Here is a 20761-nt window from a genome sequence, read left to right as displayed (position 1 = left end):
CCCTGGATTGCCTACCTGAATTCTTATCGGAAAAAAGGATCACTCCACTGTAATCCATAACTATTTTGAGTGCTTCTGTTACAGCCATTGATCCAATTTCTAAACAAATACAGCGTGCTTGTAAAATACGTTGGGGTATTTAATATGTCTGCATGTGTTTCGAATTTTAAACAGTGTTGTTCTGTTAGGTTTTTCACTCAGCACTATCTCAAAAAATCTATATTTGTTGCACAAAGCACATCCAGCTCTTGTTTCTGAGGGCTGCAGAGCAGAGCCTTGTGTGAAGCGGCCACATGCTTCTCACACGGTCACCTGGTGATAGACACCTGTGGCTTCCAGCTTCTCTCCCCCACAGACAACACCATCATGATAGCCTTGGGGATGTGTTTTTTTGAACCTTTAACAGAATTTCTCTTCGGTATGTATATGAAGGGAACAATTGCTGGTTATCGAGTTTTCTGTTTTCATTCCATGAAGTTCTGCCAAATCATTTTTCAGAAGGGCTGTACCTGTCTGCCCCTCCCGGAGCAAAGCCCACGGAGTCTTATTTCTCAGTATCCTTGCCAATGCCATGTATTATGTAAGGTTCTGATTTTGGCCAACCTCAATGATTCATTTTTGTTTGCACTTCTGTGATTATTAATGCGTGTGTAACTGTGCATATGCTTGTAAGCCATTTGAGGGTTCCCTTCTGCGAGTTGCCTCTTTCTACCCTTTCCTCCCTTCCTAGTACACTGTGGACATTCATTTCTGTTGTTTTAGTCACTTGCACCCGGACCTGTCAAGGCAGATAACTCCTGGTCCTTATTCACTGAGACACTGTGACCATTTGCTATCAGTTCCCACCTTAGTCTGCAACCCATATCCCATTCCCACATGGGCATGCACCCCCCAGGCCAAACTCAGTCTCACTCCTGACACTTTCAATGTCCCTGAGCTGCCAAGTGTCCCCAGCTTGCAACAGCTCCCCAGATGAGCCAACATTCCCTCCCTCCCCTGCTCTCCGTAACACCCTGGCCCTATTCCTCCCCTGTATCCTCCTTTGCTTCCTCTGCAGTTAAGGAGCAGAGAGGAAGAGGATGGGATTTGGGATTTGGATTATGCAGCCAGTGGCTACCACTCAGTTTGAAATGGAAATGTGGATGAAACTTTAAATGAGAAACTCTTAAGGTCCTTCCTCATTCTAAAAAGTCTAACTCTTCAAAGTACATGTGTATTTTTGTGGGTTTTTTTTTTTAACCAAGAAGTTTCCATTGGCTTTTCCTTTTATTTTCAGCTTAGATTTTCTGTATTCTAAGTCCTGTAGTCCTGGCAGAATGTCAGCTCATGGAAATCAGTACAAAATATTCTTCGCAGTTCAACAGAGGAAAATCTTTTAAGAAAGAGGAAGGCTGTACCAATGCTGGAGATCCCTAGGGCTAACCAGGGCAGTAAAGGGGAAAGCCCTTTATGATAGAACCACAGCCTCTTTGCCGTCACTTCTGGCCCTTATCATGGCTCCCTGCTCACACCAGCAGTCTGGCAGTTATGCTGTCAGTGTCTTAACCTTTTGCTCTTCTGCTGCTGCTGCTTAGGAAAACTCAGCCACTCATCCTCCTTCTCTACCATGGTTGATTGAGGCTTTTGACAAATTTGTGCTCTCTCACCTCAAGGGGGCTTTCCACACTGTTTGGCAATGTTCCCATGGTCCACAGACAGCGCCCACCTACCAGAGTGGCTCCTTCCGACTCTCGCTCTCTCTCTCTTTCCCTCTCTTTCTTTCCCTGTTCCTTTCTTCAAGTCTGCTTCTTCTTTCACCCTCTATACATCTTAACCTCCTACTTGACAGGGAATGAGGGACAGGATAACTCATCCAAGCCCTCATTCCTTCTCCTTTAATTTATTTGCAGCTCATCTGCCTTACCTCTTTATAGCAGTGTCTCCTGCTAAATGTCTCTGCTTTTGCTGCTGATTCTCACCTGGAGAAGATCTAATTCCCTCGCTATATAAAAATATTTTGTATCCCTCTTCTCCTTTGCTATTGAGAAATGAATATAACCTACCTAGTCACAGTTATTTTTACTTAGTTTAATGCAGTAATTAAACAATAAAGGGAAAAATTAAAGAAAAATAATGTGCATGTCAACATGTAAATGCTTGGATACTACTACACTGGCATACATAATTAGGTAGACAAAGGCCTACCCCTAATGAAGGATCACTGGGTGATAGTTACGAATTTATAGACTGATATAGATGCTTGGAACTCAAATAATGGGAGAAAAATTGCCATATCAAAACCACAGACAAATCTTGCTAAAACATCCAACAAGACACAGTACATGTACAATCTTCTCTTAACTTATACCATGGTTGCACCCTTAGAAAGTTGAGTTGGTTTCTATGAAAAAGAGTTAAGCTCTAAACTCACCTAATTCTAAGCAGGTCTTCACCTTCCTGACTCCCAGCAGGGTCATTTGGAAGCTGTTTGGGACGTGGAAACATTCTTCATTATGCCATTTATTGCAAGACATAACACATCCTTGGATTCTGCCCACCCCATGCCTTAATACTCCCCAATGGCTGTGACAACCCAAACTGTTCCACACTTTCCAAAATGCCTCCGGGGACAGCCACCTCCTTTGTGTAGAGACCTGCTGGTCTGTGTTCTGGGTCTCTCTCCAGTGGCTTGGTTTTATCAGTTTTCCCTTTGTTTTGACCTTCAACCCCACCTTCTCTACTTGCTATTTGCCCTTAATTCTGTGTCATAGCAAACACCTTGCTCCCTGTAACACTAGATCCTCCTCTGGCCAGTGTGACATCTCACTGCTACTTGCACAGCTGACATCACAGCAGCTCGCCCCTGCTGTGCCTTCTCCCGCATCTTCCATTTGCTCCCAGGCCCACTGCTCTTTTTCTCTGGCCTCTATTACGTCAGTGAACTTGTTCTTGACCGAATTACCTGTAATCTTCTAGTTCCTGCTTTTTTTCTTTTGTCTTTTTTTCTTTTGAGATGGAGTCTCAAACTGTCACCCTGGGTAGAGTGCTGTGGTGTCAGAGCTCACAGCAACCTCAAACTCTTGGGCTTAGGCAATTCTCTTGCCTCAGCCTCCCAAATAGCTGGGACTACAGGTGCCTATCACATGCCTGGCTATTTTTGTTGTTGTTGCAGTTGTCATTGTTGTTTTAGCTGGCCCAGGCCAGGTTCGAACCTGCCAGCCTTGGTGTATGTGGCTGGCACTGAGCTATGGGTGATGCCTGTTTTTTTCTTTTTAATTGGTTGTTATTGTTTTTCCTTCATAGTCCCTCTTTTTCTGCCTAGCTTTATGTGAATACCTCTGCCAGTATCACCTGTCTCAATGGGTGTCATCAACATGCACCCAACTGTTCATTGTCTAATCAAAAACCGAGTAGTCATTCCACCACTCATCCCTCCATCCCTCAGCACTCAGCCAGCCACGAACTTCCATTCCTTCTTCTTTTAACATCTCTCAACTCTTTTCTTTTTTCTCTACATCTGCTAGGAGTATATTTCTTGTTCAAATTACTATAAAATCTTCTCCCACTTTCTCCATACTATTTATTGATCCTTGGCACTGCCTTTGAACAATTTTCAATAGCCATTGAATAGCTTCAGGACAAAGCTGAAACCTTTAAACACAGCAGAGATAAGCCCCTCTCAGCGTGGCACCAACCCACTTGTCTAGCTCCGCAGCTCACTATTATTCCTCTGCAAAATTATCCAGCCTTAATGAATCACTGCTTCTCTCCAAGGCACCAGGCTCTCCAACACCTCATGGCATTTGCATATTCTGTTCCTTTTTAGATTGCTACCTCACCTTTCACCTGCTTCTACTAAGCTTCAAGATAAAGCTCGGACACCTACTCCCCCAGACTGAAGCATGGTTGAGCGGCCATCCTTTGGTTCTCCTACCAGCCTCTGTCAGAGAGCTCAGTATGCTGCATTGCAATTGCTGACCTGGCATTTCCCCTCCACTGGAGAGAATTTCTCTGTTGAGTATTTATGCAATCACAGTGTCTAACACAGCAACTTGTACTCAGTAAAAGTTTGTAAAATAAATAAGTAAACAAATGAAGGCTAAGGGTGCAGCTGATCTCAACAAGACATGGTCAATGGGGCTCATAGTAACACAAGAACTAGTCCAGTAACTTGCTAGCATACAAGAAAAACAAACACAAGAAAAATTTTAAAATTGCTATATTTGTTAGTCATGAATTCTACCATAAATCTTTCTCAGTCTCAAAAGCATGTAGTGGGTGGTTAAATGTTCCACAGGACAAACGTTCATACCAACCCCACATGTAGATTTTCTCTACTTCAAAGCAGACTGTCCATCATTTTGCATGATAAACCCATAAGAAACTTTTAAAGAAAGAAGAAAAGGGACAGCTAACCCAGCCTAGTAAACACAGAGAATTTTGTAGACGGAATGTCAGAAACATCTCAGAGAGGGCCTACATTATCCTCCAATGTGGGCAGGGTCTAGTCAACTAAATACAGAATGGGGACAGTGTTAAAGTGGGGGGTGGTGAACACATTAAGCAAAGGGGACATGTTTTCACAAGAGCAAGAACCTTGTTTGCCTCTATATTTGCAACAACTAAAATAATGCCTGGTACAGCATAAGCACTCAATAAATAAATGTGTGATGAATTACAAACTCAATTGTTAATTGGTAACACAATAATGCATTAAGAGTAGTTGGCTTTGCACGTGGTAGTCTATAGTTTTTTCCTTCCATTTTTTGCTTTTTCATTCTATCTAAACTTTCAACAATGAGTGTGTATTCCTTTTAGAATTCTTTTTCAATCAGAAGTATTCAATGGAAACAGAAGAAAGCAATTGTGCAATGTGGTACCATGGCAGTGGAGGTGGTGGGGTGGTGTTGCTAGGGTAAAATAAAACTTCCACCTACCCATTATTTCTTTATGCCTAGCAGGTGAAGGAGTGCCCCGTTTGGGTCTGGGGTCCCAGTTTCCCAAACTGTGCTTTGATTACGTGGAGGCACTAGGAAGTTCAACCAAGGCACAGCATAAAACAGAAAGTGAAAGTAAAACAGGAGCAGCACAGGCAGCGTGAATAGAAAGGAAAAATAACTTCACACAGGCTTCAGGATAACAAAGAAAATTTAAGAGAGAAGAGAAAGCTTAGAGCACTTCCAAAGAGAGTTGGAAGTGGGTCCCTCTGGTGAGTGAGAACAGAGACACGCAGACACAAAGGCAGTGTAGTGGTGTAAAAATCCCCTTTCTCTCCATCTGAAATGATTTGTAACTCTCATTGGTCTCTCTGTGGCTCCGGACACTCCTGTCCTTTTCTACTGCCCATTGATTAGGGCACCTCATACCCACATTCTTTTCCTTTGGGGGGATGACTGAGTGGTGATCTAACGATTGAATGTTTCTGGGGGCCTCCAGACGTCCTCATTTGGCTGGCCAGGCTTTTCTCCTACCCCCAGCCCCGAATCCCTTTTCTTTATCCCTTCTCATATCCCTCTTACAGAGCAGTTCCGAATGAAAGGTCATCATGGACTCCCAAATGTGACCTGTAACATCTCGTGCCTCTGTCTCTCTGCCTCTCCTCCCTGTCTTTCCCCCATCACTGCTCCCACACTCCAGTTCTCTGTTTCTCTGTCTCATAGAGCAAAGGAACTATGTGGGTGTATGTGAAGGGGGTGTAGAGACAGGAAAATAATAGGGGTTTTCCATGCTTTCACAAAACTGTGTGGGAATCAGTTCTTTTCAAATCACATGAAAAGTTATTTAAAAGTCAAGCCCTGTTGTGAACTATGCATTGGGGCGGTTCTCTTAGGATGTTTCTAGTGTGTACCAAGGAAACCCCTGCATAGCTGAGGATCCCCCAGTGCCTTGGAACTAAACCAGATTTAAAGGTGTCTGGGTTCTGAAGATAACACTGCTCCTTGGCTTCCCCAGCCTCCCCCCAACAACATTTATCACCAAACACTTTATATACTTGCCAATCAGAAAACAATCACCAGGGATAACGAATACATACATAGTAAGCAAGAACAAATGCAGCCTCAGATTAAGGGGTACGGGTAATGGAGGAAAATAAGTGCTTTCAGCTGGTGTTTAAGAGGAACTGGAGCTGATGGGCAAATGAGAGAGAGAGAACCAAATCCCACAGGAAATTATCACGCATTTGCCTGTAAGTGAATAGCCTATCCACATTTGGGTTCAAGTTCAAAATCATTCCCATCTATTAAGATCCTTTGGTTTTCCCGTGCAAGAAGCTAAAAATGATGACACCACTTTCCCAGGTAAGGTGTCTTAGGAGGTGGAAAAGAAAAGCCCACTGTCACAAACACCTAACCTGCTTGCCCAGCTAGTCAAGAAACAGTTCATTTGTGACTCTTAGGTCAACATTGCCATCACTTTCTGCCATCAGCTTCCAAATACACTTGTTATCAAAAATGTGTACGTTTCCTAACATCTAGATCTGGGAGGCCTCTGCCCCTATCTGATTCCATTCTAAAACCATTGAATTTACCCACATCCTTGACCACAACCAGATCTAAATCCAATTTCCTCACTGTTATTCTTTTTGGTTTCTGTCTAGATGGTATCATCAATAAACACTATTTCATTATCTAACCCACATGAGAATGCAGAGTGTGATTCCCTCGCTGCTCTTTCCTCCTGCTCTCTTTGGTCACTTCCTTAGGTTCTTGATGCAAAAGATGCTTAAGAAATACTGTAAGTTGATTAACTGAAAATGACTATTTTCCTGACTCTTTCTCCACTAACATTTGGCATCTCCCCTTGATTTCTTATTTCCCTTAGTATGGAAAGGGTAAATATTATAGTTCTCGCTGTTTAAATGATCAACTCTTAGAAATCAGAACAACAAATCAGTTTATCTAGACATGAATCTTCTTTTAAAACTTAATTTATTGTTATTTTTCTTTTGAGACAGAGTATCCCTCTGTTGCCCTGGGTAGAATGGTGTGGCATTAACCTAGCAAATAGCAACTTCAGTCTCCTGGGTTCAAGGAATCCTTTGCTTCAGCCTCCTGAGCAGCTGGGACTACAGGTGTTTGCCACAACACCTGGCTAATTTTTCTATTTTTAGCAGAAATGGGGATCTCACTCTTGCTCAGGCTGGTCTCAAACTCCTGAGCTCAGGCAATCCACCCGCCTCAGCCTCTCAGAGTGCCAGGATTACAGGTGTGACCCACCGCGCCTGGCCTTTAGACTTGAATCTTGAGCTCCACACAGTCTCTCTGAGCTTGGGGGGCACTATCACTGAGTGTCCTTTCTACAAGGTAAGCTAATATGCAAAATCTTCCTACAGTCTTCATCAGGCCCATCTCTTCTGTAGTAGTATACTCTGAGACAAAATTACATATTTTTTAAGCAAGATGCAATAGAAGGAGTTATCAGAGTATATCTGGCAAATCTGAACAATTCCACATTTAAAATGCATTTTCTAGCACAGCCCTTTCCCCCAGCTCCTCTCCTCCTGCTACCTTGTTTCTCTTTGCTGGGGCCTCTCTGCTGGACCATAGCATCAGTATTCCCACTCTGCTCTCCAGCCTCCTCCTAAGAAACTACAATATTTACTATCAGGCTCTTTACAGAAATAGTTTTTCTAAGATGAATGCACTTATGTTACTTGAAGGTGTAAAACATGGGACCACTGGCACATGTTCACAGTTCTAACATGAAGGAATCACACTGTAATGCAGTAGGGTCACAGGAAGGATGAGACGGTTTCAGGCCTTCAGGTTCTCTAGAGCTGAGTTTCTCAACCTTGGCACTATTCACAGTTTGGACTGAATAATTTTTTGTTTTGAGGGCCCCTTCTGCATATTGTAGAATGCTGAGGGTCATCCTTGATCTCCACCCACTGGACACACTGGAGGTAGCTCTAGATGCTTCCTCCAGTGTGTCAATCAAAATTGCTTCTAGGCATTGCCAGGTGTTCACTGGGGAGCAAATATGCCCTCATTTGAGAATCACTGCTCTCAAAGTATGGTCTATGAATTGGTTCCTGCCTCAAAATGGTTATCAATTGCTATAGTATTTATGTACAGAAATTGCAATCACAGTTTCTAACAGAAGTATAGCTATTTGAGAGTGTAATTTTGTTTGTTGACTCTAATAAAAACTTTGGCCTTGTGTTTTGTATATTTGGGTTTGTTTTTTGTCTTTCTCAAATGCATTTTTATTATCTTACTCCATCCATACTGCTATACAAAGTGCCACAGACTGGATAATTTAGAAACAGTAGAAATTTATTTTCTCAAGGTTCTGGAGACTGGGAATCCAAGATCAAGGATTTGGTAGGTTCAGTGTCTGGTGAGAGCCTGTCTGATCAGTTGCATCTTTTCAGAATGCCATACTCATATGACCAAGGTAGAAGGGCCAAAAGGGTGAACACTGTGTCCTCATGTAGCAGAACGACAGATATAGACAAATACTAATTAAAACCAAAGTTTGGTGCTTTTCCACATACAGACTTTTCTCTGTCAACAACATAGGCCTGGCTCCATGGGACCAGGCGGAGCGGTCTAATGTATTTAAAGTGCTTCTTCCTGTGACTTTGGCTTAATTACTGCATCATGCCAGCCTCCATCTTTCCCTACGTTCTCATGCAATAATTACTTGCAGGCCCACCTTTCCAAATTTTTACCCTACCACATGAAGGTAAAACACACCCTTGGTGTGTTTAAATTCTTATTGGCCCTCTGGTGCATATGTTTACAAGTACATATTATCTTTTGAGTGCCTGGTATATAACAAGCACCATGTATGCTGTGACTTATACAGTAGAACTTCCATAGTTGACCACCTCCCTGCATTGACCACTTCCTCATGTTGACCTAATTTTCATAGGTCAGACATGCACCACTTGTATATATCAGTACAGTAGGCCTAGTTCCTCATGTTGATCACCTCTGTATGTTGACCACTTTGTCACAGTCCCTTGGGTGGTCAACTTACACAGGTTCTAGTGTGGATATATATATATAAGCACAAATATATGTATGTGTCCATATGTATATTTCTAATAAATTTCTAATGTTCATGATAATTTATGAAGAACTATCATATATATTTTTCCCATGTTTCTCCACAAAAATGACAGTAAAAGAATTTTCATTAAAGGCATAAACCTCCAAGGACAAAGGGAATAGGTAAGGAGCAGACACAAAATTTTAGAAGCTGGAAGCAGCCAGGTAGTTTCTGATTGATGGGAACAGAGTGAATACAGTGAGCCGAGAGTGAGGGAAATGCATTGATAAGCTGATTTATTCTTCAAGATCCAGAAAGATTCAGAAACTGAAGAAGCCAGGGACTTATGGAAGTGGGGGCATTGGTGGGTTCCAAAGTAGTAGAATCAGTTGAAAATCTGTATATCAAGCAATTAAAATCATTTCACTTACCTCATAGAATGAGATAATGCCCTTCATTCATGTGGGTTCTAAAAGTTTATTCTCTGTAGAGGTTGATTCCAAAGGGTGGCTGGACTTGAGACGGTGGCCACTGCTGAGAAAAGAGCTACCATATTAGAACTCATGAACTTAAGTGGAAAAATAAAGAGTAGAGCCTCCGGACTTGACCACCTCCCTACACTAACAGCCTCCTTAAGTTTACCTAATTATCTTAGATTAGAGCTGCACCACATGTGTGCATCAGTACAGTTGAGCTAGTTCCTTATGTTGACCAGTTTGTTATGGTCCCTTGGGTAGTCAATACAGAGGTTCTACTGTATTTTGAAGTGAGAAACCCCAGCCCTGTTCCATAATAAGCTGGTAGAATGATGGCACCAAAGAGATTGGGGAGAAGACCACTAGGACAACCAACAATCCAAGCAAAAAACATCTAAAAACAGCAAGAGTGTTTGGATGTTCCTCAGTGAAATGGCCAAGCAAGAACACCCCCATGGCGCTCTCCATTCCACAAGCCCTGTATACACATAGGATTTTCACTTGGCTTTCAAACATCTCTCTTCAATATGAACTGACTGCCAAGAATCATCAGAAGGTTTTCATGAGAAAACCTTTATTATAAAAGACAGACTAGACAAACAGAAAAGGGAAACTAAGAGGAAGCAGAAATGATGAAGAGAGCTGAATAAAGTCTATACTAAATTATAATGACTATCAGAAGATATTACACCCATAAAATGGATGGTAATGAACCATGTAAGAATTTGACCTTTTACACAATGTAACTGCATTATTTCTAAAATTTTTTAGATTTAAAAAAAATAATTAAATAAAATAGTCATGGGAACTAGCTCTTACAAGAGAGAAAATTTGAACTCAGATTAGCAAAAAAGTATACCAGGATGACACGGAGCCAATTGTGTCTCATTGAGAGTCATAGATTTCCAAGTTTGTCCTGGATTCCAAGGGGCACAGCATGGACCCTAGAACACTGCCTTGGATTGCTCTTAGGAAAAAGTTCTCTGCGTCCTGCCCTCTCAGGTTACTGCACCCTTCACTTATTACTACAACAGATCTTCCTTAAGAAGTATTTCAGGTGGGGGTTGTACATTAAAGACTTGGAACTATTTCTTGAGAGAGCACTTTCATCAAAATATCTTCTGAGTGTCACTGTCCAATTCAAAGGCAGGCATGGGAATGATTCTGGCCACACTCAGCCCTTATACCATGAGACTTGAACTTAGAAGTTCTCCTGGGGTCTGCATTGATGGAAGAAACACATTTTTTTTTCTTCTTCAGAAAAAGTTCACATAGGTCACAGTGATACCAATCTTAACAAAACAAGAGGAAGGGATGGAACTGCAAAATACCCTTGGGTAACTTCCCCTTTCACCTTCATCCTGAATAACTCTGAGGCAATCTGGGGATACCTAAGAGGCTGCATACTCAATAGTGTGACAGGCTTCTTCGCAAGGGAAGTTCATGTTTTGAATTCAACTTGTATTTTGTCCAAAAAGTGAGGCACTGAAATGTTAGTCATAAAAGGAGAGGAAGATTTGGAATTTAAAAGGAAAAAACAAGAACATAAAAGGAATGCCCTAATGCCTCGAATACTGACAGATGACATGAAGAACGGAATCAGGTTCAATACCCTCTTCCCCAGGGAGTACAGGGCATTTTAGAGACAAACTGGTTTATGTTCGAATATCAGTTCTGACATTTTTCACAGGTGACCTCCTTCTTAGCCTTGTGACTTTTCTGTCAAATGGAGGGTATTCTGGGCTGGTGTGAAGTCGAAATGAGAAAGCAAGGGTGGGCAAGTCTTAGCATGCCCCAGTTCCTTTCTATCCCATTTCTTTTTCAATCTACATGGAAATCTCCCCCAAAGCAAGAACGAGGTCCTGCCCTTAGAAGCACCTGGCCCCGTGCTCAGTAGAATAGGCTATTCTGGCCCTGTTGATTTCTGCCATTCTCTCAGCATGCTTCAAGGCCTACCCTCCTCCGAGATGAGTGTGAGTTACCTGAATAATAATCTTTCCTTCACCTTTTCACCTTGCCTAGTGAAAGAACAAAACAATCCACAGCAGAAGCTGCATGTTTGGAAGCATTCTGCAATGTTCTTTTCTTTGAGCAGAAGGGCAATTATTACAGGTGTGGCATATATTGGGTAGGGAGATGCAGAGGGAGGAGTAGGTGATCTGACACTGCGAAAGTGAGGCCCCCACGGGCACATAAGCCCCATGATAGTTAAAGGTGATGATGAACCCACTCTGCCTCTACTCAGGTGTCTCCTGTCTGTCTCCAGGCAGTTAGTAGAATGGCAAAACCTGTCATCCTTTTCTCTTACCCACCTTTCAGGATGTATGCAGGAAACAGGAGTGTGAAAATAAAGGCAGTATCCTGGGCTCACAAAATAGAGCAAAGCTACCTGTCCCCTGAACCAGCCAACTTTCCCCTGGGGAAGAGGGTGGAAGGGAAGGAGCCTCCCATATCCCAGAGGTTCTGGTACATCCCATTGTTCTCCCTCTCTTCCCATGAGACACTGCACACCACTGCATTTCATCTGAGAATGATTCTAATGATGTAGCAGAGGACCCAAACGAGGAAATGTAAATATATATTAGTCTTAAAATGGTGCAATAGATTAACTGAACACAAATGAATGGCTTACATATCTACTCAGCACTGGACCAGGCACAATTGGAGACACAGACAAATCTAATATGCATGCCTAACCCTCCCCCCGCCCCCTGCCCAGCAAAAGAGTTTACAATCCAGGTGTTAATTTTCAGCCAATGCCACTATTCCCAAGCGTTGGTTTTGCCTTTGTCCTTTGATGTAGATAAGCTGGCATGCTATAGGTCTGAAGATGAAGTTTACAAACTCATCCTAGAGAAAGTGCTTTGAAAAGTAGAGTAGCTAGTGTCCTCACTGCATAGTCTCCCAAGGGCAGTTCTTCAAAGGTGAATGTGGTGACTTTTTCTAGGATGAGTTTGCAAACTTAATTGTTGAACCTCATATGTTTTTAATCTATATACTTTCAAAACAAGGCTCTAGAAATCACAGATTCTCAAAAGTCCTCACGTCCTCTCTTTGTCTCCATAGTTTCCTCTCCAGGTGATGTGAAACGCCAGTGCTGAGCATTTATTAAACACTGCTCCACCTTACCACCCTAAAACCATCACTGGCTCCCTGCTACATTGCTTGTTAAGCCTTCCTGTTGGATCAGTTTTTATTTCTCTTTGGAAACCACTATGGAGTCATGGAATGCTGCTAAGTTGGCAGGAGTAGGAATTGGTGGGAGACCTAGGGTTCCTGTAGCCGTCTCTGGGGTTGTTGGTCCTAACTCAGTGCTTCATGTATTTTTTTGTTGAATCACCTAAAAGGATAATGACATTTTCCCTGGCAACTAGACACACACACATGCATCTGTGTGCGAGTGCACAGTGGTACCTGCTCATGTATGTAAATGAGACAGTGTCAGAAAACCAAATTACTATTATGACGTGTGGTACGCTGTGATATCTTCTATTCTATTTTAGTTCTTTTATTTTTGCTCATTGCAACCACCGTTTGACTCTACAACCCACTAATGCGTCATAAGCTGTAGTTTGAAGATTTTTAGCCAATTCTTACTGTGAGATTAATATTGATTAACTTTCATAACACTACAAAGATTGTAGAGAAGAGGCTAATATCATAATTCCCATATTTAAGAGGAAAGAAGGAATTAGGAGATGAACTGACATGCCTAAGATCACTCAGGTAATTTGGGGCCAAAGCCCCAACATTTCCACAGTGCCAGATACTTCTATCCTCATCCCAGCCCAGACTCACTGGCATATTGTTGGAACATATAGTGGGTAGGTTAGTTAGATTGTTTCAGGGGAAAGTAACAGAGGTTCAACTAAAATGGCTTAAAATAATGAGAGCTTGTCATTACCTTACATAACTAGTTTTGAAGTAGGGCTGATTATCTCAGCAGGTCCAACATATCTTCAAGGACACGTTCTTTCTGCCTCTGCTCTGCCCTTCCTGGTAAGTTGTCTGTATATGCAGATAGTGCCCCCCATGATCTCGAGGTGACAGTCTAACTATGACATCCTCATAAACAATTTCAAATCCCAGGAGAGACAATGCCCCTTTCTCCCCTCTTTTTGTAAGAGTGAGGGATATTTTCCTGGAAATCACCATGTCTCCTGGTCTGCAGCCGCACCCCTGCATGCCTGGCCTAACCTACCACTGGTACGGTTTGAGGAATTACCAGAAGAGGCTGAATCTTCCCGGAAATACTTACTTTCACAGGACTTTAGGAAAACCCAACTTCTTCATGTCAGGAAGAAAGTGAGGGTACAAGGCTGCTAACAGTCACGAAGGCACCCAAGAGCATCTTTTATAGTTGGTGTGGATAAGCCTTCCCAGATGGTATGGTGTCCCTCTTACCCTGCCATACCTTTTATTGCTAGTTAGCATGCCTGACGGCCCTCCCCCAATTTCTGTTTCTGTTCCTTAATCTCCTCCAGCTGCCTTCTGCTCCTTAACTACCTCCATGCCTGCTTACCCAATCTCTACCCCCATTCTGGCCATTTTGCCCTTTTCCACCCATTCCTCACCATCAATTACCGTCATTCATTCATTCACTCAGGCAATTACCTACTTGTCGTTCTTTTCCAGTTTACCTGCCATGTGGCAGACACTGAGTTTTGCCCTGGGAAAACAATGACGCCTACGGCGCACTCCCTGCCTGTAATGCCCAAAGGTCCTATTTTAAATAGTGAACACACATGTCTACGCAGAAGTTTGGCATCTGCTGTTGGGAATGTACAGGGCGGAATGTAGCACAGCGTCTCTAGGGACAGAGCCCAAGAGAGGGTCAAAGTGATATAGTTTATTTCGGCAGCATAAGCCTTTTTGTAGTGGGGGTGAGAATAAAAAGATGAAGATGAAATGGAGTGAAGTGAGAAGGAGGAAAGGAAAGGCAGCCCGGAAGCCTTGGGGCATGGTGTTGTGGTGGAATACGGTCCAGTGTGTCCACGCTGACTGCTGCCCTGTGGTGAGCAGCCAGGAGGTGCTGCAGGTGGCTTGGGGCACTCTTGTGGCAAGGAAAGCCAGGGATCATCCTGATGGACTGCCAGGGCTTGGGCAGGGGACCTTCCGTCAAAGTAGTTCGGGAAGTGAAGGAGATGAAATTCATCTTCCCGGCTCCTTTTCATCCCCCGTTTTCCAGTGGTTGACATTAACCCCCTGGGCAGTTACCTCCCCTGAACTTCTGGGTTGTGCCATTTTCACCTTTCTTAAGAGGCTAATCCTAAACCCTGGATCTAGTTACAAAGCACAGAGGCCTCAGCTGTATGATTAAGAGAGTGAAGCTCATGGGGCATCTGAAGACTGAAAAGGCACTCAGCTTCTGTCCATTAGGTTAATTATCTTGCAGGGACACTGTGGATGTAATATTCTTCTAGCTCTTCTCACTTTTTTATGATGCTTTAGTCTTTATACCTCTAGCCTGTGCCCACTTGTGACACCTTATTGCCTGATGGTAACAGCCAATCCCAGATTTCCTCTGCAGCTGAATGGAGCTAGTAACCTCATCACGCCTTCCTTGCTTGTTGGAAATTGGCCAAACACGCGATCCTACTGTTCCTAAGATTGCCATGGCCCTCACTAGGTCATCTGTTGCAACTCCTGTAGTAAAAAGTATCCTTTTGATTAAATACAAGAAATTAGAAATAGGATTGAGATTATTATCTTTGCCTTTCTGCAAAACCAAAAATGAGAAGACAACTCACGGACGTCTTGAATAGTGCTTCTTAAACTTGACGGTGTGTCCTGATCACCCGGAGCACTTGTTGGAACACGGATTCTGAGGCCCATCCCTAGAGATTCTTTTCCTGCAGCCCTGGTTTGGGACTTGATAATTTGCTTTTCTAACAAGATCTTAGTTGATGCTGATGTCAGCTCAAGGACCACATCTTGAGAAGTGCTGGTGTTAGAAGGGAGGGAATAGTCAGATGTTAATATTCTGACCTACTTTCTAACTTGCCAGGCACAGGGAGTACATTGCCTTTAAAGAAACTCACAATCCTGTGGGAGAAAAAGAAAATGAAAAAGAATTACAACATATTAGAGAAAAAAATCCATTGCAGGTGTGTGTACATAATGCTAATGGGAAAGGCTTTCCAGAGAAAGGCAGATTCAAATGGGATCTGGACAGATGAGCTGCTTTCCCAGCAGAGAGATGGGCCTATGCAGGATGCAGAAGCGTCACGAGCTGAGGCACAGGGGCATCTAGCTGTGATTGCCAAGAGGGTTGAGGGTGATGTGGTATGATGACACCCCTCAGGGCCTTAGGCATCAGATGAACTTGGTCTTCTGGGGAAAAGAAGGTATCATCACTGTTCTCAGGTGCTGTGGCAGCGGAGGGGCCACTTTCTGGCACTTTCTCCAATTTATTCCTCAGCTTTCCTCCTCTCACTTTTGCTGGTTGTCAACTTTTCCGGGGCATCCATTAGGCCTTCTAATCACTGATCCCAGCTATTAGTTTTACACTATGCTTTCAAAGATACTCCTTGACTAGTGTGTAATTCTACATGCCACCAGACATGGCTTTAAAATGCGTGGGCAGTTGCTTCTTAGGCAGTCCTCTCATGTGGACACTTGCCTGGACTACAGCAGCTACCCAAGGCTGCCCTTTCCACCCCTGGAACCACTGACTTCTGCAGGGTGATGAGGGGCGTCTGCACCTGTCCTCAGGCTGACCCACTGTGGCAGGGATGGGGTGGCCAAGCACTTTCTGTCTCTCTTTTTCTCAGACACTGTAAATGAACAGCAAGAAACAGAAACAACCAACAGTGTCAGGGAGAAAATGAGTCAAGTGTTAAAAAGCCACGAGGTGAGAGACTGGTCCCTAATTAACCAGCCTGGTGGTAAAGCAGCGCCTTGCACGGCCTGAGCACTGAGCGGTGTTTTTGCCCCATACATTAATCTACTTTTTGGTTCAAAAAAAAGGAGCAAAGGAAAACAACTCCCAGACAATAGAGCTTTTCAGACAATACATTTGCATGATTCAGGTTCTGAAACCTTGTCTGTTGGCTCAGGATCTGTAAGCACCTGGGAAACACCTGCTGCACAGGCATGATGGTGGAAGGGGCTCCATTCCCTGGTCTGAGGCCAACATCCTGCCAGGAGAACCATTAAAATTTCCTTGTCCTGTGTCATGAGTCCCCTCTGGGCAGAGGCATACATCCATCTCTGCTCTTTACTTTCTTTTAGCTTCTTTCTTTTTTCTTTAAAACTTTTTTTTTTGCAGTTTTTGGCTGGGGCTGGGTTTGAACCCACCACCTCTGGCATATAGGGCCAGCGCCCTACTCCTTTGAGCCACAGGCACCACCCTCTTTAAAAACTTTTTAAAGGGTCTGGAGCTCTCTACCCCAGGTCTCCTCCTCACTATGGAGAAGTAAGTGAATGCGTGAATATGAACTAGTATCTGTCGTCTTGCTCTGGACTGTGAACATGGTCATTAACATGTATAACGAAGGAGGCTCAAAGGAAATCAAAGGTCAATTTTGATCCTTGTTAGCAAATCAACACAAATAAGATGTAGAGATAGTGACTGGAATTCTGTCGAATCTGTAGTTGGTAAATTGTCAGTCTCAGCATTTCGCTTATGAGTAATTTTAGCCAAGTCAATTAACCTTTTTGGGCCTCATTTTTCCTAGCTACAGAACAGAGTGAATCCTGATGTCACTTGTGGACCACAGCAGGGTAATGGTATGTATGGGAATGTGGGAGTGTGTGGCAAGGGGCAAATATGAATTTCACCTTATAAAATTCTTAAGTGATGCATCTTGTATTTGAAGCAGCGGGGTGAGAGCTGGGAGCCAAGGTCAGGGATAGAATTGGAGCGGAGACTTCAGAAAGAAATGGCTCTTTCCCTACCGCCTCACTTGAGAAGTATAGGAGGGCCTGATGACTTCCACCTGCAGACAACTTTCTCACCATCCTACATCTCCAAATGTTCAGTCAACATGCTTGGATCTGAATGTCACCAACCATGTGGAAGGTTAGTGGACTGAACTTTTACTAAATGTGTGCTATTCCTGTCTCTTTTTTCGTCTCCATATTTCAAGTAATAGTGAAGATTCTGAACAGTGGAGAGCAGAAGCAGATGGAAGTCATAACTAACTCTGGTCTTTGATTTTTTGAAAAAGCCTGATCCCATTGAAGGGAAAAAGGTGGGAAGGAGAGAAGAGAGTGTGTCCAGGGTTAGGAAAAGGAGTGCACTATATTTTTTGCACTTTTTTGCAGCAACTTAAATAGCTGTGTCTTAGTCTACTGGCCTGCTGTAAGAAATAGCTGGATGGCTTATAAACTAATAGACAGTCCTCTCTCACAGTCTATGGGCTCGGAAGTCCAAGCTCAAGCCTCCAGCAGATTTAATGTCTGGTGTGGGTTTGCTTTAAGGTTCACAGACGGCACCTTCTAGGTGTGTGCTCACATGATGGCAGGGTCACGTGAGCTCACTTGGACCCTTTCCTCATGATCCTGTTCATGAGGACTCTGCCCTCTTACCTTATCGTCTCCTGAAAGGCCCCATCTCCTAATACTATCACCTAAGGGTTAGGTTTTCAACATACAAATCTGGGGGGAGGGGGGTCACAATCATTCAGACCTTAGCAAGATAGTATAAGACAGGAGAAGGACAGGCTCTTTTTATATACACACTCTGCAGTAGGCCTAAGGAAGTAGGGCCCCAAACCAGGGTTCCTAGCCTCGGCATCTAATCCTAGCAGAACACCAGGATAGGTACTGACAAGGAAGCAAAGGGATGAGAGACTGTAAGGAACCACCAGAGTTGGGACAACACAGAGGTCTGGTGCTCAAGGCAGGAGGGGGATAAGAGAACTTGTCAGAAATTTTATTTTGGGGGAGGGAAGGGGACACGCCAATAAAGACAGATGGAAATTCCCAACAGTATGATAGGATGGGGACACAGAGTCCAAATTAATTGATTTAAAGGAAATAAAGGAAGCACACAAACTCATGGACTGATTTATACCCAGTTGACATTGAGTATTTGGAGACAATGCAGCTGTGGGGGGAACAGAAAGTTCCAAATCAGAAAGACAGTGAAGCAAAGGTACGAGCCATTGAAAGCAGTTATCGTCCCCCAGGGGAGCTGGTGGATCTCACTGGCAACAGGGAAGAGGTTTTGTTTGGGGGGGGATTTTTATGTTTTTTCTTGAGTTCTGTGGAGGATTTTGCTGCTGTGCCTAAATCAGCATGAGCTGAGAAAAGGGATTTGGTTCCTTAGTGCCATAGTCTCACTTTGGGGTCATGGGTTTGGGAAGGGAATTTGAGATTCAACCAACAATTCCCTAAAAGGCACGCATTAGGCATTTCTTGGCAATCACTTTTTTTTTTTTAATGGAGACCCAGAATCTCACTTTATCACCCTTGGTAGAGTGCTGTTGCGTCACAGCTCACAGCAACCTCCAACTCCTGGGCTTAGGCGATTCTCTTTCTTTAGCTTCCCAAGTAGCTGGGATTACAGGCACACACCACAATGCCCGGCTATTTTTTTGTTGCAGTTTGGCTGGGGCTGGGTTCAAACTCACCACCCTTGGTATATGGGGCTGGCGCCCTACTCACTGCGCCACAGGCGCTGCCCTCACCTGTTGTTCTCTATCATGGTGACAGGAAATGGTGAAGAGGCTATTTAGTTACACTACTGGATTGGTTATGGTTTGGGATTATTTTGGAATTAAATGTATTCTGATTTATTTACTCTCATTATCATGAAAAATGGATTACTTTGTCATTCAGAATAAAACCAGAAGGCCTATTTCACAAGAGATGGCTGGGAACAGTCCCCAGGTCCAGACCCTGCTGATCCACCGCCGGCCTCCTGTTAATTTCTTCAGATTATCTCAGACCTCAATATTTGTGCTTGTGATGGTTCCTCTGTCTACCCTTCCTCTTCCTATCAACTCTTTTCCCTCTGCTTACCACTACCCTTCAGATAGTACCCTACCAGAAATCACTTCCTCAAGGAAGCCTTCCCTGATCTTCCAAAATAGATCAAGTTCAGGTTTGTTCTTAAATCACAGCACCAAAGTGCTTCATTGTACTGAGCAAATTATAATATACATTATGTACTGATGTTAATGCTTTTGTTCCCTCCAGACCAGGGGTCCTCAAACTTTTTAAACGGGGCCAGTTCACTGTCCCTCAGACCACTGGAGGGCTGGACTGCAGGCTCGGGATGAGTTGGCTGCTAAGCAGGACAGGCAACGGAGGCAAAAACACCTAGAAGGCCAGATAAATGTCCTAGGTGGGTTGCATGTGGCCATCGGGCCATAGTTTGAGGAGACCTGCTTCAGAATATAAGCTCCAGGAAAGCAAAGACTCCGTCTTGGCCAGGCATGGGTAGCTCACACCTGTAATCCTAGCACTCTGGGAGGCTGAGGCGGGTGGAATGCTTGAGTTTAGGAGTTCAAGACCAGCTTCAGAAAGTACAAGACCCCATCTCTACTAAAAATAGAAAAACTAGCTAGATGTTGTGGGAGGTGCCTACCGTCCCAGGTACTTGGGAGGCTGAGGCAAGAGTATCTCTTGAGCCAAAGAGTTTGTGGTTACTGTGAAGTAGGATGCGGTTACTGTGAACCACTTTACCCAGGGTGACAGGGTGAGACCCAGTTTCAAAACAAACTCGTGTGTCCCACTGACTTATTGTTGAATCCTTAAAACCTTGCAGTTTGCAGAGCAGAAGCCCCTAAAATACACTGCTGAATGTCTAAGCAATGATGACATTCTCTCAATGTCAGAATATCATCAATTAAGCAAGGAAAGCCCCTTCTCAAGCCTATTTAAAAAACACCATGTTTAACCTGAGTAATTTGCGAAATACTTTATGTAGCAGGATTAATCAATTTAATCTGGCTTCATTTGGTTATGAATCTCAGTACTAACTTACAATGTCAGTATCCTCCTTTCAACAATGTTCATTACCCTTCAAAATGTGTACTGATTGAATTTAATTTAAAACAAATCATCTTTTTATTTGTAAAAGACCAAGTCATAAATAGGCAGAATCAACCCATGCTTTTATTTTCATTGCATATAAAAAATTTCATATGAAGGTATTGATGTACAGTACTATCCCCATGGGCTGTAAGAGAGGCTAAGAAACCACTAAAAGAATCATCATTTGTAATGCTCACACACAATTGACCACTCTTGAAAACATAGTCAAAGAAATAAAATTAAAAACAACTAAAATCAGTAAGTTTTTTTTTTCTTTTTAATTATAGTGTCCCCTTTGTACTGTTTAAAACAAAAGTAATCAA

Source organism: Otolemur garnettii, unplaced genomic scaffold (genome assembly GCF_000181295.1).
Source record: "Otolemur garnettii isolate 467f Iridium unplaced genomic scaffold, OtoGar3 scaffold00005, whole genome shotgun sequence".
Classification (NCBI taxonomy): Eukaryota; Metazoa; Chordata; class Mammalia; order Primates; family Galagidae; genus Otolemur; species Otolemur garnettii.
The sequence above is the reverse complement of the archived record's forward strand: the minus strand, read 5'-3'. Positions refer to the sequence as shown.